The sequence below is a fragment of the Pseudophryne corroboree genome, chromosome 3 (genome assembly GCF_028390025.1).
Source record: "Pseudophryne corroboree isolate aPseCor3 chromosome 3, aPseCor3.hap2, whole genome shotgun sequence".
Taxonomy (NCBI): domain Eukaryota; kingdom Metazoa; phylum Chordata; class Amphibia; order Anura; family Myobatrachidae; genus Pseudophryne; species Pseudophryne corroboree.
The window spans coordinates 667,530,542-667,551,954 of NC_086446.1; the positions used below are offsets into that span (position 1 = coordinate 667,530,542).

At 39.6% G+C, this 21,413-nt stretch overlaps 1 pseudogene; it reads right to left on the reverse strand.

The window, feature by feature from the left end:
- Positions 1-19,581: 19,581 nt before the first annotated feature.
- Positions 19,582-20,444, reverse strand: LOC135057379 (olfactory receptor 5V1-like; annotated as a pseudogene).
- Positions 20,445-21,413: the final 969 nt, after the last annotated feature.

A 21,413-nucleotide genomic window follows, 5' to 3' on the forward strand; every position in this document is an offset into this window, starting at 1 on the left:
TTATAGAGGAGCCTGCGATATGTTTAGCAGCAAAAGTACAGCACAGAAAGAGATTTATTCAACAGTAATATTGATGTGGTACAGAAGAAAAGGTATAATCTCTAGATGTAGGGTTAAGGGCTCGCCAGACATCAAAAAGTTCAGACTCTATAATATGTTTGTTTAGAGATCCAGTTGAGGGTTGTGATTGTGTTTGGGAAGGAGATGAGGATTTATATAAGAAGGTATCGAGAATGGCATTGAAGTCTCCACCTATTAGCAAGTAACCCTTTCTAAGTCTAATTAGTTCTGATAAAAAGGAATTAAAGAAGGAGGCTTGGCCAGAATTAGGTGCATAGAGATTTGCAATTGTGCAATCCAGATACCCCAGTTTACCAGTCAGCATGATATAACGACCTTCAGAATCCTTATTAACAGAGTCAAGGGAGTATGTGACTTTACTATTCATCATGATTGCCCCCCCCCCCCCCCCCCGTTGTGTTTGGTTTGGCTAGAGAAGTAGAAGACAGTAGGATATTATTTAGACAGTAAGGATGGGTGTGAGTGGGCCTTAAAATGCATCTCCTGAATAAGTACTATCCCTGCCCTAAGATTTTTTAGTGAACTGAACAGAGAGTAATGCTTCTGAGGAGTATTTAACCCCTTGACATTCATGGATGTCATAATCAAAGACATTATGGCTAATAGAAAATGGGGGAGGGGGGGAGTGGAGGAAGGGCTCCTGACCTGCCAGAGACAATGGAAGAGAAAGTGAGTATCAAGAAGTGTGAGAGTTAGAAGGGGAAGGAACTGTGTGAATAATCCTTATGTCCACCAGAGGAAAAGCACACAGAGATCGGGACCAAAGGGTCCCAATTGAGGTAGGCCCGAATATCACTCGAGCCACCTCAATGGAGAATGGGGAAAGAGGGATGTGTGGAAAAACCTAGATCATTTAAATAGAAGAGTCAAAAAGGTGTAAGTGACTAGGAATAAGGAGGGCTATGTCCCTTCAGTGGTTATTTAACAAGTAACTTTTTTAACGTTGGCCTTATATAAACATCTTCAAATATCTGAGCAGAAAAAAGAGGGATGGCAGTAACAGTGCCAGCAGAGAGGCCTGGTAATAATTGAATCAAGATCATAGAGATATGACAACTGAATTATGAGAAAACATCCTAATGATGAGGACATTTTTTATAGTGAGTGTCTGCAAAACTGCCCCGGGGTAACCAGAGTGCGTCACCTTACTAGAAAGTGATCCAGTTACCGTGTATACTAGAGTAAGTAGCATGAGATATATGTGTGGTATATTCAGGGCGCTCACGAGGAGGCACACAAGTAAGAAAGAAAAAAAGCATGAGAACAACATGTCAAACTATTAGTGACCTTAACAGCTAGTTAAGTTGACCGGACCAAGTTTTTAATATTGGACAACCCCATAAAGAAACACAGACATAAAGCAAGTTGTGCAATACTTTCCAGAATGGTTGGAAACTATACACCTTGTCGAGTACCCCCAGGATGGCGAGCAAAAAGAGAAATGTGAATAGTTATCGTGCATTAAAGGACATATATTGCATATCATATTCTTACTTACTTACACAACTGATCTTACACTTACACAACTGATCAAAGAAATCAAAGTAATACTTGTAAACTCCTATAGATAGCCTTATGAAGACAAAAGTGTGAAGAGTCCTATTATGGGTTGAAGGAAGTCGCAGGAGAAGAGCTTAAGTTCTCGAGATGGGTCAAAAAGTCTTTGCCCTCTTTAAGATCCCAGATGACAACTGTTTTTCCATTAAGGTCTATTAGTAGTTTAAAGTTGGATGGTTTCCGCTTGTGAACAGCATTCTTCAAGTCTGACCACAGATTCTCAATTGGATTGAGATCTGGGCTTTGACTAGGCCACTCCAACACATTTAAATATTTCCCCTTTAACCACTCGAGTGTTGGTTTAGCAGTATGCTTCGGGTCATTGTCCTGCTGGAAGGTGAACCTCCATCCCAGTCTCAAATCACAGGCAGACTGAAACAGGTTTTGCTCAAGAATATTCCTGTATTTAGTACCATCCATCTTTCCCTCGACTCGAAACAGTTTACCAGTCCCTGCTGCTGAAAAACATCCCCACAGCATAATGCTGCCACTACCATGTGTCACTGTTTGGATGTTGTTCTTGGGGTGATGGGATGTATTGGCTTTGAGCCAGACATACTGTTTTCTTTGGTTGCCAAAAAGTTACATTTTAGTCTCATCTGACCAGAGCACCTTCCTCCTTATATTTGGGGAGTCGTCCACATGCCTTTTGGCAAACTCAAAACGTGCCTTCTTATTTTAAGGCTGAGTAATGGCTTTTTATTGGCCACTCTTCAATGGCCACCGAACTTGGGCGCCATTACATCACACCCCATGTGAGGAATGATTTTTTCAATAAACACTGTTTTTGCTTGGGATTTACAACCTTTGCTTGATTGGAATATTTTTGGTCAGTTGAATGACGTTGGGACCATATTGAAGTGGATTCTGTTGGAAGAAATATAAAGAAACCCAGATACTGTATGCTTCTACTCACCTAAGATCCTGTGAGCAGGGTAAACTATCATTTACAGAAAATGCCTGGTTATTGAAAAAGATACCGTTATGTGTTTTATAAGCCTTCAAATTTAGTGAGTGGAGTACGCCCATCTGTCATTTTGTGGTCTATTCTGAGCACATTCTTCTGGGTTTTTGATTCAGTAGCAGAAAATAAACCTTTAAGTGGATGACTATACACTATAAAGTGTGAGTTGTGGTACGATTAGATGGCAAGCACATTACAATACTATGAACTACTGGAGAAGATACCTTTATGTGCTTTAACAAATCTAAAAACAAGTGAGTGGGATAAGGCTATCTGTATACTTCTTCATCACTCCACTGATGATACTCGGTGTGTAATATAAGTGGTAGAAAGAAACCTTTATGTAAAAGTCAACTCAGTACATAAGAGTGATATATTTTGACATCTGGTCAGGTCTCAAATAATTGCACAACATTAGTGACACCTCTACTTGGTCTCAGTCAATACAGCAACCATCCATACAACGGTGGAGGATTATTTTAATGACAGTGTACAAATGATCATGTCTGAAAGTCCCTATGCTTACTATGCTTTACTTAAGATGCCCATTGTCCAGTGTGTACTTGAAAGAGTTTTCAGCACATCCAGGAACCTTGTGAGTGATCGGCATAGGAGGCTACTGCATCAAAATATGTAAAAAAATTATGTTCATAAAAATTAACTATAAATTCCATGAGGAAGACCTTGCCCGCCAATTACGTCAAAGTACAGAGACTAAGGTAATGGTGTATTCCAGAAGGGATGATTTAATATTGTGTGATGATGATGTTGGTAATACTGAAGAAGGTGAGGAAATGAAGATGATAATGACAACATATCTCTCTGAAAAGATCACTAACAAAATAACACTGTTAGCTGCCTAAAGTTCATGTTTAGCTTGTTTTGTGGGGACCCAAACAACGCAAGCACTTCAGCACAATGACAGTCTCTGTCGCTGGAGTGCTTGGTTTGTTACACTGCATTTCCTTTTTAATATACAACAACAGGTGATTGATAGGGCTCAAGGACAATTCCATTTTGCACCACTTTTCTTATCTGTCACTACTCTGTGGCAGTGTTTCATACAGTAGATGTGATATAAAATGCTATGTAAAAAAAGGGAAGCAAAAACAGTTTGGGCCAAATACTGTTAGTACTTAAGCAAGCCTTCTGGAGATCACAACTAGAAAAAAGGAAGACAGATACTCTTCCTGCATATTTATAGAATGCCTGGAGAATCCCACCTGCAGCTTTGGCTGCTTTGCACTATAATGCTGGAGTGTGGTAATCATCCAAAATATTGGATCCTTAAAGCATATATCTTCCCAGCCAGCCAGCCAGAGGTAAGGACTAGGAACACAAGTGAGTAAAAATATAATCTAGGTCACCAGGGTGTTTAATGCGGGTGCCCCCAGAAAAGTGGCAATATAGCTGGTGTACTATAGACATTGAATCCTTATATACATGTATTCCACATAAGGAGGGATTAGAGGCTATTTATTTTCATTTGAGCAAGGATGAAACCTTAAGTGAAGACCAGAGAATATTTTTATTGGAGTGCATTAGATATGTTCTTAATAATAATTATTTTAAATTTCAAGGTGTATTTTATAACCAGCTGTGTGGGTGTGCTATGGGGACTCCCAATGCCCCAAGTTTTGCTAACCTGTATTTAGGAAAATGGGAAGCAGAAGTTATTTTTGGTGATAATCTGTTCTCAGAATTTATACATATATTTTAAAGGTATATAGATGATATACTAATGGTTTGGAGAGGTAGTGAGGATGATTTTAATAGATTTATGTTGTATCTTAATAATAATTGTTATAATTTAAGGTTTACTTCCAACTATCAGAGAACTAGAATAGAATTCCTAGATTTAGTTATAGATAAATCAGTGTAGTGGAGTCCAGGTAAAAAAATTAATACTAGTGTTGTGCACCGGAAATCTTTCGGGTTTTGTGTTTTGGTTTTGGATTCGGTTCCGCGGCCGTGTTTTGGATTCGGATGCGTTTTGGCAAAACCTCCCTGATTTTTTTTTTGTCGGATTCGGGTGTGTTTTGGATTCGGGTGTTTTTTTTACAAAAAAACCTCAAAAGCAGCTTAAATCATAGAATTTGGGGGTAATTTTGATCCCATAGTATTATTAACCTCAATAACCATAATTTACACTAATTTCCAGTCTATTCTGAGCACCTCACACTTCACAATATTATTTTTAGTCCTAAAATTTGCACTGAGGTTGCTGGATGACTAAGCTAAGCGACCCAAGTGGCCGACACAAACACCTGGCCCATCTAGGAATGGCACTGCAGTGTCAGGCAGGATGGCACTTCAAAAAATAGTCCCCAAACAGCACATGATGCAAAAAAAAAAATAGAGGTGCATCCAGGTCGCTGGATGGCTAAGCTAAGCAACCCAAGTGGCTGACACAAACACCTGGCCCATCTAGGAGTGGCACTGCAGTGTCAGGCAGGATGGCACTTCAAAAAAATAGTCCCCAAACAGCACATGATGCAAAGAAAAAAAGAGATGCAATGAGGTAGCTGTGTGACTAAGCTAAGCGACCCAAGTGGCCGACACAAACACGTTGCCCATCTAGGAGTTGTACTGCAGTGTCAGGCAGGATGGCACTTCTAATAAATAGTCCCCAAACAGCACATGATACAAAGAAAAAAAGAGGCGCAATGAGGTAGCTGGATGACTAAGCTAAGCAACCCAAGTGGTCGACACAAACACCTGGTACATCTAGGAGTGGCACTGCAGTGTCAGACAGGATGGCACTTCAAAAAATATTCCCCAAACAGCACATGATGCAAAGAAAATAAAAAAGGTGCACCAAGCTTGCTGGATGGCTAAGCTAAGCGACCCAAGTGGCCGACACAAACACCTGGCCAATCTAGGATTGGCGCTGCAGTGTCAGGCAGGATGGCATTTCAAAAAAATAGTCCCCAAACAGCACATGATGCAAAGAAAAAAAGAGGTGCAATGAGGTTGCTGTGTGACTAAGCTAAGCGACCCAAGTGGCCGACACAAACACCTGGCCCATCTCTGAGTTGTACTGCAGTGTCAGGCAGGATGGCACTTCTAAAAAATAGTCCCCAAACAGCACATGATGCAAAGAAAAAAAGAGGTGCACCAAGGTCACTGTATGGCTAAGCTAAGCGACCCAAGTGGCCGACACAAACACCTGGCCCATCTAGGAGTGGCACTGCAGTGTCAGACAGGATGGCACTTCAAAAAATAGTCCCCAAACAGAACATGATGCAAAGAAAAAAAGAGGTGCACCAAGGTCACTGTATGGCTAAGCTAAGCGACCCAAGTGGCCGACACAAACACCTGGCCCATCTAGGAGTGGCACTGCAGTGTCAGACAGGATGGCAGATTTAAAAAATAGTCCCCAAACAGCACATGATGCAAAGAAAAAAAGAGGTGCCTTACTTAAACAAACCACCTCACCATCAGAATCCTACTTGTCAATTTCCTCCCCAGCGCCAGTAACACCCATATCCTCATCCTGGTGTACTTCAACATTGACATCTTCAATTTGACTATCAGGAACTGGACTGTGGGTGCTCCTTCCAGCACTTGCAGGGGGCGTGCAAATGGTGGAATGTGCATCCTCTTCCCGTCCAGTATTGGGAAGGTCAGGCATCACAACCGACACAATTGGACTCTCCTTGGGGATTTGTGATTTAGTAGAACGAGCAGTTCTTTGATGTGATTTTGCCATCTTAACTCTTTTAAGTTTTCTAGCAGGAGGATGAGTGCTTCCATCGTCATGTGAAGCTGAACCACTAGCCATGAACATAGGCCAGGCCCTCAGCCGTTCCTTGCCACCCTGTGTCGTAAATGGCACATTGGCAAGTTTACGCTTCTCCTCAAACGATTTTGATTTATATTTTTGGGTCATTTTAATGAGCTTTATTTTTTTGGATTTTACATGCTCTCTACTATGACATTGGGCATCGGCCTTGGCAGATGATGTTGATGGCATTTCATCGTCTTGGCCATGACTAGTGGCGGCAGCTTCAGCACGAGGTGGAAGTGGATCTTGATCTTTCCCTATTTTACCCTCCACATTTTAGTTCTCCATTTTTTAATGTGTAGAATTATATGCCAGTAATATATCAATAGCAATGGCCTACTACTATATATACTGCGCAAAACTGAAATGCACCACAGGTATGGATGGATAGTGTACTTTGCAACACAGAGGTAGGTAGAGCAGTGGCCTTCTGTACCGTACTGCTATATAGTATATACTGGTGGTCAGCAAACTATGCAAAACTGAAATGCACCACAAGTATGGATGGATAGTAAACTTGACGACACAGAGGTAGGTAGAGCAGTGGCCTTCTGTACCATACTGCTATATAGTAAATACTGGTGGTCAGCAAACTGTGCAAAACTGAAATGCACCACAGGTATGGATGGATAGTATACTTGACGACACAGATGTAGGTAGAGCAGTGGACTACTGAACCATACTGCTATATATATAGTTATACTGGTGGTCAGCAAACTGTGCAAAACTGAAATACACCACAGTGTATGGATGGATAGTATACTTGACGACACAGAGGTAGGTAGAGCAGAGGCCTTCTGTACCATACTGCTATATAGTATATACTGGTGGTCAGCAAACTGTGCAAAACTGAAATGCACCACAGGTATGGATGGATAGTATACTTGACGACACAGATGTAGGTAGAGCAGTGGACTACTGAACCGTACTGCTATATATATAGTTATACTGGTGGTCAGCAAACTGTGCAAAACTGAAATACACCACAGTGTATGGATGGATAGTATACTTGACGACACAGAGGTAGGTAGAGCAGTCGACTACTGTACCGTACTGCTATATATATAGTTATACTGGTGGTCAGCAAACTGTGCAAAACTGAAATGCACCACAGGTATGGATGGATGTATACTTGACGACACAGAGGTAGGTAGAGCAGAGGCCTTCTGTACCATACTGCTATATAGTATATACTGGTGGTCAGCAAACTGTGCAAAACTGAAATGCACCACAGGTATGGATGGATAGTTTACTTGACGACACAGAGGTAGGTAGAGCAGTGGCCTTCTGTACCGTACTGCTATATAGTATATACTGGTGGTCAGCAAACTGTGCAAAACTGAAATGCACCACAGGTATGGATGGATAGTATACTTGACGACACAGAGGTAGGTAGAGCAGTGGACTACTGTACCATACTGCTATATATATAGTTATACTGGTGGTCAGCAAAACTCTGCACTGTCCTCCTACTAGTATATATATATATACTACAATGCAGCACAGATATGTAGCGTTTTTCAGGCAGAGAACGTATAATACTGGTGGTCACTGGTCACTGGTCAGCAAAACTCTGCACTGTCCTCCTACTATATAATCCTGCTGGTCCCCAGTCCCCACAATAAAGCAATTAGCACACTGAGCACAGATATTTGCAGCACACTGAGCACAGTCAGATATGGAGCATTTTTCAGGCAGAGAACGTAGATATTTGCACTTGCAGCACACTGAGCACAGATATTTGCAGTACACTGAGCACAGATATTTTCCAGCCCACTGAACATAGAAACTGAGAGGACGCCAGCCACGTCCTCTCACGATCATCTCCAACGCACGAGTGAAAAATGGCGGCAACGCACGGCTCCTTATATAGAATACGAATCTCGCGAGAATCCGACCGCGGGATGATGACGTTCGGGCGCGCTCGGATCCGAGTTGCTTGGACCCGTGCAAAAAAAGGTGAAGTTCGGGCGGGTTCGGATAATACATATACTTATGTTAAAAACGTTGACAGTAACAATTATATACATTTTAAGAGTTGTCATCAGAAAAATTGTGTCAGTTATATACCCTATTCCTAGTTTCTTAGGTTAAAAAGGAACTGTGTAGAAAACGATAAATATAATGAACAAGCTGAATTATACACAAAGAGATTTTTAGAAAAAAAGTATCCAGCGGAATTGGTTAATCAATGTAAAGATAAAGCAGATGGTCTAGACATAAAACAGCTGTTGGTTTATAAAGAGAGAAATAAAACCCAAGATAAAATTTTTATACTGTTTATTATTACCAGATATAATACTGAAAGTAACGAGATAAGAAATATTTTAAAATACCTTAGGGATGTGTTGACTTTAGACCCTATTCTGAAAGAATGTCTGCCTAAAAATCCACAAGTAGTTTTCAGAAGAGCTAGATCTTTAAAGAGTTTATTAGCACCCAGCAATCTTAATAAATTAACTGATGAAACCTGGTTGAATAAAACTCAAGTGACCGGTTGTTATCCTTGCGGCCATTGGTGGTCATTCCGAGTTGTTCGCTCAGTAAATTTCTTTGCATCGCAGCGATTTTCCGCACTGCGACTGCGCCAAGTAAATTTGCTATGCAGTTAGGAATTTTACTCACGGCTTTTTCATCGTTCTGGTGATCGTAATGTGATTGACAGGAAATGGGTGTTACTGGGCGGAAACTGGCCGTTTTATGGGTGTGTGCGGAAAAACGCTACCGTTTCCGGAAAAAACGCAGGAGTGGCCGGAGAAACGGGGGAGTGTCTGGCCGAACGCTGGGTGTGTTTGTGACGTCAAACCAGGAACGACAAGCACTGAACTGATCGCAGATGCCGAGTAAGTATGAAGCTACTCAGAAACTGCTAAGAGGTGTGTAATCGCAATATTGCGAATACGTCGTTCGCAATTTTAAGAAGCTTAGATTCACTCCCAGTAGGCGGCGGCTGAGTAAATCTGCTAAAATCAGCTTGCGAGCGAACAACTCGGAATGACCCCCATTGTAAAGTGTGTTCATATATTAGTAAAGATAAAAAAAAGAGTTTGGAATACAGATAAATCACGGTTTTGGAAGATCAACAGTATGATCAATTGTCAAACTACCTTAGTAGTTTATCTTTAGAATGCACATGTGGTGCAAAATATGTAGGTAAAACTAAGCGACAATTAAAGATCCGGATACTTGAGCATACTAGGAGTATAACTAATAAATTAAAAGATCACAGTGTATCTAGACACTTTTTAAGTTGTAATGGAGGGTCACTTAGCCACTTTAGTTTTACAGCTATTGAGCATGTGAGACTGGGAGATAGAGGTGGGGATATTTCAATGGAATTGGGAAAGAGAGAGATGTATTGGATACATACTTTGAATACTATCAGTCCGTATGGTCTAAATGAGAATTATGATATTACCCCCTTTTTGCATTAGATCCATTATTGCTGGTGTGGGTGTTTAGACTCACTCTAGTTGGGCCATTGGCTCCTTTGTGTCTTTTTTTCAACCTACACTAGTTCAATGTGAGACGATGCATATGGTAGTTTACATTTTTTATTGTTGGTCCTCTTTCTTGGTTGCAAACCCATCATGTTTCAACTATAAATATATTGTCATTTGGTTATTAATTGTCTATATGTGCTTTTTTGAAGTGTTAATTAAATACGCACCGATATAATGATAATACATTTTATATGCAGGTATAGACATGTATCTATATATTTCTTTACCTATATACGTATCTGTTATATATGTATGTATTTTTGGCAATTTTTAAATATTTACTAAGGTTTATTACATACATTCTTCCTAATTGGGTGACCTGTAAAATAATTTGTTATTGGTAATGTTTTTTAAACAAGGTTTTATATTCTTTTTTAAGTATAAATATAAATTAATAAAGATAAGTTTTTTAATTATTAATTAGGTTGTTTTAATAATCTGTTTAATTGATTATATGTCAGTATCGCTCTTATGATCGGTATCTCAGTGCGTTTTTAATAATATATGTATGTATCATATATGATGTATTATTGTGCTGTGTGATTTTATAATTGTATGATGAATTATGTTGTATATATGGTTATTTCTGTTAATTAGTAATTATACATGTGGATCGGTCTGTAATGCCGCAGTAGTATAAATAATCTGATACAACGTTGCCAGCCACACCCCCTGACGAAGTCCCATGATGAAACGCGTTGGGCGTGGCAAGCAGGATGTGTGACGTGAGACCCATTGACCGGAGTACCGGAGTGTGAGGTTTTCATTTGGAGTCTGTGAGGCTGGGAAACTTCAACGTCCGTGGTATCTGGGGAGCAGCGGGGTCAATCAGTGTGTGCGATCCGGAGGCCACACTGATTTTCTACTTTACACCAGTTACGTTGTATTTAAATGTATGTGAGTTTATACTTGTCAGTAAAAGCATTATTGACCTACTACTCACTTTTGCGCCCTCCATCTTTTTCTTTCTTCTACATGAATTGAGGAGCATGGTCGACTCCAGAAGGAGGATTGCAGCATCATACATTTGGACTTTATTATATGCTGAGACTTTTTGCTTTTTATGCGCAGCCACTTTCTCTCTTTTATATATATATATATATATATATATATATATAAACTGCAGAAGCCCTCACTCACTCACTCACTCGCTCAATCACTGGATGACTCATCACTAATTCTCTAACTTCCCGATATGTTAGGAAGCTGAAATTTAACATAGGTATTCTTCAGGTGGGAAATAGGAAAACTACGTAATAAGAATTTTAATAAACCTCCCCTAGGAGCATGAAAAGGGGGTTTGACATAATGACGTCATTACCGATGCGTGGTTTGCGCTGCATGAATGATAACGCTGAAATGGACAATTGGATCAAAATTTGTATTGCACTTCCAGTGTGTAGCATTTAATTAACTACAAAAATGAAAAAGCCCTCACTCACTCACTGACTGACTGACTGACTCATCACTAATTCTCTTACTTCCCGATATGTTAGGAAGATAAAACTTAACATAGGTATTCTGCAGGTGGGACATATGAAAACTACGTAATTAGAAGTTAATTAAACATGCCCTAAGGGGTTGAAAAGGAGGTTGACATAATGATGTCATTAACGATGCGTGGCTTGCGTTGCGTGAATGATAATGCCCAAATGGACAATCAAATCAAAATTTGGATTGCACCTCCAGTGTGTAAAATATGATAAACTACAAAGACGGTCGTGTCACTTTTTACTGTACCTGCTAAAGGTGCTCTCTGGGTAACATCAAGAACCATGGATTAATATTTACAGTACTTACATTAAGACATCTCAAATTTACATCTCTGTAGATTTACCAAATTTTTACACTCATTTATATTTACAACTGTGAAAATCAGAAACTCCTATGTGAAGAACAGGTAGAACAGCAGGTCTCTATATGAAAGCCTTCTACCTCTTCTCTCAACCTTTCCATTTGTTCCCGTACACTAACTTAACCCATCTGTGTCACCCATGTTCGAATACACATCTCCTTTAGATTGTTACCTTTCATAAGCAGGGCCATTTTCTTTTATGCACTCTTTCTTTCTTTCCTTACATAAAACATCATCTCCTCCACATGGTATTTTGTTGTCTTTCAGTGGCTCTGAACTTGTCCACTATCCCCATCAACTAGGGTGCTAATTCAGCAATACTGATTTTCTAACAACTACCTGTAACCAGAGTCGGATTGGCCATAGTGTCTACAGGGAAGATTCCCGGTGGGCCGACGCACCCGTGGGGCCTGTTTTGTTTGAGGACATGTGGTCCTTTTTATAGACATAATGAATAAGATGCAAAATAAATTGCATATATGAAAATTACTTTGCCACTTAGCCTGTGATTGCAGATGATCTAGTGTATGCTCTGTCTGCCTGCTTGACTGACATATAAGATTGAGTGAATAGTGATTGGCATACGGTTGGTGTAATAAGCAAGAAAATATATCTTTCTAAAGAATGATATTGTTTCCTAAATTCTGAAGGTGTATCATATAATGTGCTCATAATATTTAATTTTATTTCTTTTTAACTTACCCCTTGATGCTGGACATGCCCACTATCTGGGGGGGAGGGTGCTGCTGCCATGGCCGATGGCTAGACCTTACGCCTCTGGTGCTGCCCATGTGGGGCCACTAGTACAAATTTTTCCAGGGCCGCTTTTTGTTCCCAATCCGCCCCTGCCTGTAATCCTTTGTCACTTTTGTTCAATGTCAATCAGTAAATATACTGTGTTACGAGCCGCTGCTGTGGCTCGTCTCCCCGGCTGTGGGGAATTCTGGGGTTGCTGTTCCCTAGCAGCCAGACGCTCATGTATGTGCAGTGCTGCAGCTGCCCAGAATTAGTTAAGTTAGCTTGACACTCCCAGACTGGCTCCCCATTAGTTCATCCACCTGTTATTAGGCACTAAGTACTCTGTGCTGGTTATACAGATGGAGCCTCACTCATCTAGTGTGGCTCCATCACATATGTGCACTTCTGGCGTGCCTAGGTGACCCATCCGCATAGCACCACTGGGAGTGCACAGACACGCTTCCCATTCTAGTGAATGTGGCACGTCTTTGTCACGGACGCGTGTTTCCCAGATGGAGACGCTCTCGATGATAGGCACAGATGGAGCCACGATTAGCGTGGCTCCAACTGTACCTAGTGCCTGTCTGTATGACCTGATGTCCACAAGACCCTGTGTGTCTTGTGAATACGCTGCTTTGATTTGCTACCAAGCCATGTCCTATTTCTGGCCCTGCCTGTGTCCACCTCCAGTCCTCAGTGTGTACATGCTCTCAGTCTGCAAAGATACTCCAACTACACTGTGTCAGCATATCATCAGTACTGTACCTGCTAGCCATCTCCTACCAGTTAGTATGTAAGTATGGTAATCCAAGTATGTAAGTATGGTATTTCATCCCACAGTCTGTCACCCATCCTGGCTTAGACCCAGACCGGGCTTTGACCTTTCCCTCTGTGCTCCAGTATTCTTTTGCTAACGTACTACTATATTTTTGGAATGTGGGAAGAAACTGGAGTACCCAGAGGAAACCAACGCAAGTATGGGGTGAATATACAAACGCCACACAGTTATCTCCAGCGACTTTATCTCCATCTAAGGCTTAGTAAAAAGGCTGCTATGTTATAAACAACAATATGACTTTTGCTTATCTTCAAAGTCTGTTATCTTCTTTATCAGGTATGTGTACAAACTCCTTCTCTGACCAGTGTTGGCATTCCAGCATCGGTATTCCATCTGCCGGCACCCTGAACACTGGTATGCTGATGATGAATGAGAAAGTTCACCTTGCTTTAAAACTATCACTCAGAAAGAATGTTTGGATTTATAGATTAAGGATTTATTCATCAAGAGGTTTAAATTATTATTATTATTATTATTATGCAGATTTATTATTTATAATTGTGTTTATTTGTTTGTGTACTAAGCTATCTAGATACTGTATTAATAGCAGAAGTATGTAAAGCAGTAAGGTTGGAAGTGGGGCATGCCTCTGTTTACATCTATTTGATGCCAAACTGGAAGCAGGGATTTTCCACTTCTGGTCGTGACTCCAGGACTCCATGGAGACATGCACATGTGTGAATAAACATTGTCCACCACTGAAATGTAATGTACACACCCTACTATGGATAAAACATCTCTATAGGATACCTTATTTAAGTTGTAAATAGAATTGCAAATTATGTTAAAACCGTAAGTGATGCTGGTACCATTTCTGGTTCCATTCTTGATAGTGCAAATTTTTTATTTTTTGTACGGTATAAATATGGGCAGTGGGACCACTTACTGTACCTGTACCCACATAGAAAGTCCCAACGGAAAAAAAAACAATTTTTATTTAAATATGTTGCCGGGAGACACTGTTCCACTGGACACTTTATGTGGACTGACTTGCTGATGTGAGACCTTTTCTATCCAGAAGTTTTTCGAACTGTTTGGTTTTAGCCCAAAGATCTCAAATAAGCTTTTTGAAAGTTTTACCCATGTACTGTATGGACTTTTTATATTAAAAGAGAAAGAAAGTAGACTCTTTTTTATGATACTCTTACATTTTACACTGTTAATAAAGATAAAATATAACATTTATTATGAATATGTAAAAAATGAGCAGGGGAACATATGTGTGTGTTACAGTCTGGCTCAGGATGGTGCCGGGTGTCTGGGACTTACCCATCTGGACACTCTGGAGGGGACCATCTGGCAGGGTGAGGGCTGCTGGCACTGGGAAGGGTGCGCAGTATGGGCTGTCAGGGACGCTGGACTCCTTGTCCAGTGATGCAGGCTGGGAGCTGTGTTCTCGGTGCCGGGTTCTGGCGCCGCCATCTTGGATATTGGCAAAAAGCCTGTCTTGCCTTTATCACTCCTGAAAAGTGTACTTTCCTGTGGCCAATGGAATTTGGGTGGCTAGTATAAAACAGAAAGGCATGGAGGGGGAAATTTGCCGGTGCAACGTCTCTCACAATTTACTGTGACTCCAGTTCACTGTGCTCCTCAGCATTTGGCTCCTGTTTGCAGCATCTTCAGCTGCTATCTGACCAAAGAACATGTTACGGTTACACTTCGGATGTACTCAACCAGCTACCTCAGTCCCGGCTTCCGATCCTGCTACCTGCTCCCAGTCGCCACAGTAACCGACCCACCGGGAACTACCCACTAGCCCTGGGTTAGGGTAACCGGTGTCTTCCGGCCTCCTGCCAGCCTATAAGTATCCTTAGGTCTCAAGCAAATCAGCATTGGCAAACTTGTTCGGACTTTTCATATGTCACCGTAGCAATAAATCCATGCAAAAAAACCTTCATCTGCCCCCTGCATCTGTTATTTAAAGATCCTAGTGTTCAAGTGCCTCCTGTGCTAAAACCTGATCCACAGAATTCCTCAGACGTGACAGCATGATTGTAATTCAAAATAAAGAAAATATATATTTTTCCAAAGAGACTCACAATTCTAAGTAACCAATTGTAATTGTATTTGTATCACAGATCTGTTTTTTAGTCCAATTGGACTAAAATAAATCCCAAAGTCAGTAAAGGCAAAATCATTTATCTCCGCTTCTTGGGTATAATCACATCAACTGTATTATGTTGGTACTGAGATTATTCTGTTGGTATGATATAGTACTGTAAAAAATGTATCCACATGACCTCATAATTTACACCATATCTGCTGCGGAATCAAGCCCCTTATCTGTGCTCAAGCATGGCTATCCTTAATACCTGGACCGTTAGTGTGTCATGAGCACAGAGTTTGGCAACCATTGCCTTAATACCTTTGAAATAATGAAATTCTATTCTATCTATCTATGTTGCTCACGCTACATCTCTGCCCAAACATTTCTGATTTATTTATATCTTCTCTCTCTTTTGCACCATCGCTTTCCTCTTTTTTTCTACCTACATGTATGCTTCATTTTCTTGTTGACGGTATAAATGTATGCTTATTCTCTGTACAATTTACAGTATTTCTCTAGACATTCTAATTAGATATCTCATCACCAATGTACTTAGTAGTCATGAAAGAAGCTCTTGCTTTTGCAGTAAACTATTAAGAGATCTATCTGATCTATGTAGAATATTATAATATGGCCCCATCTCCCTCCCATGGTGATTTGGGTGACATTTCACGCACGACCACCATAGGGGTTTGATGGGCACCCACATTTCCCTAGTTAATAGTACTGGAAGAGCTAGATGGATCATGCAGGCAGTTACCAAACATTTTTTTTTTCTTTAATAGTGTAGGAAGGAACATTTATATATTACTTGCATTTTATCTTAGTGTGTCACACTGGTGCTGTAACTTACAGTAACTGCAGCACCTTGGTGCACAGCCCAGGGGTACTAATACAGGAGCAGCATTAACCCTTTGTACACAGTGCACACTGATGTTTTGTGTTGTTTTATTTTCACTGTCTACAGGGCAGTCCAAAGGTTTTAATACAAGGGCAGTATTAACACTTGGTGCACAGTGGACACTGGTGTTTTTTGTCACTGCCCGTAGTGCAGCCCAGATGTCCCCCTAACACTATACTCGCAGAGATGCTGGATCTGATTCAATAAGGTTAGAAATAATAGAAATCTTGTTTCTTATAGCTGTGGAATAACATCAGACAGATCTGATAGGGCATACCAGAGGACCTCAGGTAGTTTTCCTGTATGTCCAGTGCAGGTGGCGCTACTAAGAAACACAAGATAACACAGGTTATATAATAAAATAATTTAATACTGTATATACAGTAATATCAATATAAGAAAATACTGTACACTCCCAGGAGTAAAAATGATGAGTTAGTTAAGTAAAACATATATAGAATGCAGACATGCAACACATATGTATATACTGTATCTAGTAGAGGTAAATAAAATTCATCAATTAAAGTCACCAAGCAATCACTAAATTGTAAAAGTTTACACAAACAAGTGACAAATTGTTATAAATCATCTAGATGTTACGTTGTAACTATAGTGCAGTAGTGAAAATCAAATAGGGAAAAAGCTGCTCAGTGCAGAGAAATGTGTTGAAGTTCACAAATCCCTTGTTCCCTGCAGACATTGTGTCATGAGTTATCATCGCACATAGAGAACAATCACCTACAGTACATCAACTCTAGTTAATCGGAGCTGCTTAGTCAGAACTCTTTGGTGCAGAGAGATCCCTTCTCCCGGTTAGGCTGAGGTTGACGTGTGTCGGCTGCATTACTAGTCCCAGTTTGTGGCCCAATGGGTCATCTCCCCTGGTACCTGATACTAACCTGCTTTACCATCTGGTGGAACTTTATATTGGGTCATGACCATATCGGAGATAAGGCTTCCATAACTTTATACTGGAGATGAAACCAAGAACAATGCCACCCTGCATTGGCTTACGGTCATTAGGTCAACTAGACTTAAGTTGACAGTCAATAGGTCGACCACTATTGGTCGACATGCGCTAGGTCAACATGGTAATTAGGTTGACATGGTCTTTAGGTCGATGTGAACAAGGTCAACATGGAAAAAGGTTGACGCGCGTTTTTCACATTTTTTTCAATTTTAAATTTTTTCATACTTTACGATCCACGTGGACTACAATTGGGAACAGTAACCTGTGCTGAGTGCAGCGAGGCACCTTATCCAAAGCATGGGCGAGCCATGCGAGGGGACACAGTGCACTAATTGGGGTTCCTCGTCACTTTATGAAGAAAACGACACCATAAAAGTAAAAAAAACTCAAGTTGACCTTTTCCCATGTCGACCTTGTTCAAGTCGACATACTGTAGTCACCCTGTTGACCTATTGCATGTCGACAAATAGTGGTCGACCTAATGACTGTCAACCTAAATCTTGTCAACCTAATGACCCATACCCCCTGCATTAGTGGCATATTGGTGAGTGTGCTTACCATGTTGAGACTGACTATATTACTTCGAGAGTCTCCATGGTAATTACTAATATGATCTATGACTGCTGATGATTTCTTATTTGGTTTTCACTACACCTCAATCATTACAACGTGACAACTGTATGATTTATGAAATTGTGTTACTTGTTTGTGGAAACAATTACAATTAAGTCATTGCACAGTGACTTTAATTTCTTTTATTTATTTACATCTACTACACATGTGTGGCATGTCTGAATTCTATATATGTTTTAATGTAGAATATTTGCTCCCAGTAGTTTCTTTTCTTATACTGATTTTATATATTAATTTATTTTATTTCCTGTGTAAGTTTGTGTGACACAGATTATTATATTATCTGTATCACACCTTATTTGTCTTTGGTAGCTATCTATTTGCTAAGAGGATTGACACTCATCTTTTAAGGTTGGCTGCTGCAATTTTGCACTTTGTGGACACACTTTGGGTTCCCTTTTGTGCACAGTTTGCTGCCAGCATCATTTATTGTGTATGTCCAGTGCAGGGATGAAAATCACACATGGAGAATTCACAGTTCTGTTCTTCAATAGACTGTTGTATACCACTTCTATTTGTCTCCTCTTCCAAAGTGTGGAGAATCAGGAGGACAAGGGTACACTGTTTTTTTAATTTTCATGTAATTGAAGAATGGAAGCCTGTGAGGATTTAATAGAATCATAAAGACTGTATATAGTTAATGATAGGTGAACGTCATGAGAATTTGTTGGGATCCTGTGGTTTAAATTGATGGGAGAGTGTTTTTTTTTCAAATTTGAAGTATATATGCGTAAAGAGAATATGTGTCATTGGAATTTGCTGTGATCCTGTGTTTTATATTGTACAATATACTCCCAGAAAAATTGATGGGGAATTACCATGTATTAGATTACTAATAAAAGAAATGAGAGGTTGGATGGAACCAAAGATAGTTTATTTCCCACTGAACCTTGACCTGTGATGTGCAGTGCAGAAGTCACCCAGATCTCAAGAAAATTTTGGTGGAATAGATTTCAATCCAGAGTGAATCTGATTTAGGACAGATGTTGGTATAGAGTAGTTAAAGTTGAAGGGAATTCCTTGGATATTTCATGTGTTTCTGTAATATATTGGGTTCTTAGTGATCTCCCTGCGTGCCTGAAGAGTCTCACAATATTTTTAAGGCATGGCTGCTTGGGCACAATATATTGATGATGATGTTGTCACTCTCTACTCACCATGGAGGAAAACTGGGGAGAAGAATAAAATTGATGTGTGCAACAAGAAAATTACCACTAATAGCTACATGAAAGGTTGTACGTCCAAGGACATGTGATGAATTACACGTGATTTGTGTTCAGTGAAATGTGCTGATTAGCAGAAGATGTGAGATACATTACAGGGCCTCTGTGCTTCATTCACTGTTGATTGCTGCATTACAGAGGATCTCTGCCCAAAGTGCTGTATTACATGTGATGTGCAATTAATTGCAATAACTATGTGAAAAGGATAGAAAGTATTAGAGCATAGCATACGTTTAATGCAGTAGTGGATGTACTATAATGTAGGTCAACTTTATGACCAACCTCTTAGACAGATAAATACATGCCCTCTGTAGTTCTGCAAACATTCAGTAGGTGTTGCTTTACAAATCTCTCTTAAATGCTTTGTCAAAAGATATCAAGTAAGTGGCAAGTTTGTTCAGGATTAACAGGCACAACCCCACAGACAGATCAATAGGCAAGATGATGCTGAGCTGGACTGCTCTGAACACATTTTTAACATTGATCATATGTTTTCCCATACACATTTCTTTTTAAATTTCAGCAATACGTCTTTGACGTCTTTGTTCTTTAAACTGTAAATGAAAGGATTTAACATTGGCACCAAAACAGCATATACAAGAGAAAACCACTTGTCCTGTTTGGAAGAGTAGTTAGATGTGGGTTGTATGTGCAAAGATATTATTGTCCCATACAATAAAATAATGCAGGTCAGATGGGAGGAGCAGGTAGAAAATGCTTTAGATTGACCTTTAGCAGATTTTATATTTAAGATTGCTGAAATGATGAAAATATATGAGACTAAAGTGAAAAGAAATGTAATAAATCCCAATATTGTTCCTTCAGTGTAGTTTAGCATTTCTACTGCAGATACATTACTGCAAGAGATCTTTAACAATGGTGCAATGTCACAGTAGATGTGGCTGATTCCATGAGAAGCACAAAAGGACATCTTAGATATAAGGACAGCATGTCCAATAGGGTTTAAAAACCCAAATGTCCAGGCTGTAACTAAAAGGCCGGCACAGTGTATTATACTCATTTTAGTGATATAATTAAGGGGGTGACAGATGGCAACATAGCGGTCATATGCCATGGCTGTAAGCAGGACAACTTCAGTGCTACCTAATAGCAAAATACATACAGCTGAGCTATACATTCCCAGAATGAGATTATGTTATACTTGGTGATGAGCATATATAATAGTTTAGGAATAATATTTGAGGTGGAAGCAATGTCAATGACGGAGAGATTCATTAAGAAGATGTACATAGGAGTGTGCATGTTGGGAGCCACACAAATCACAGCAATAATGGTGACATTTCCACAAATAACAACAAGGTAGGAAATGAATAATATTACTATCATAAAGTATTGGAGTATTATGTCTTCAGTCAAGTCCTCAAATGAGAATTCTGTTGTATTAAATGGTTCTTCAAATAACACTTCTGTATAATAAAAAAACAAGATTTATATATATATATATATATATATATATATATATATATATATAAAAAAAGAAATAGAGACCTAGGCGCTATAGTACAGACATGCGGTGGAGAAAATAATAAAGAACACTCTTTTAACCCTTTTAAGAGTAGCAGCTCATAATACAAGGTTAGTGTATGGTATACACATAAATAAAAATAGGTAGTGAAGAAAAATAAGCGCTGTTGAGTGTAGTGATAAATATAACGGAAATACTCAGGTGGGTTAAGAAATTAATATGGCCTTGGACACTTATCTGGTAAGTAACAACTTCCAGCCGATATTCATCATTTTTGGATTAGCATGTAAAAAAGAAGAAACAGCAAAACATAGTGTGTATCGTTCATAAATTAAAATGATGCGATTCGCAATATGAGGCACGAGCTTAGGGAACTAGCTTATTCCCAATAAAATGTAATCTGTAACTTCACAACATAAAATATAGATTTAATGAACAATCACATAAAAACGGCTAGACAACACACGTACAAGATTTAAAATTATAAAAGCTTATCTGTCCATTTAAGGGAATAGGGAGGTCAGCAACAAACTATCCCAGCGGCACAAGATAGACAAAGGTTATGCATACAGGATAAAAAAGTTCAAACACTTATCTGTCCATCAAGGGGAGTTTCAGCAGCAAACAGTCCCAACGCGTTTCGTCCTTCATATACATACACTGTTCAAAAAAATAAAGGGAACACTAAAATAACACATCCTAGATCTGAATGAATGAAATATTCTTATTAAATACTTTGTTCTTTACATAGTTGAATGTGCTGACAACAAAATCACACAAAAATGATCAATGGAAATCAAATTTATTAACCCATGGAGGTCTGGATTTGG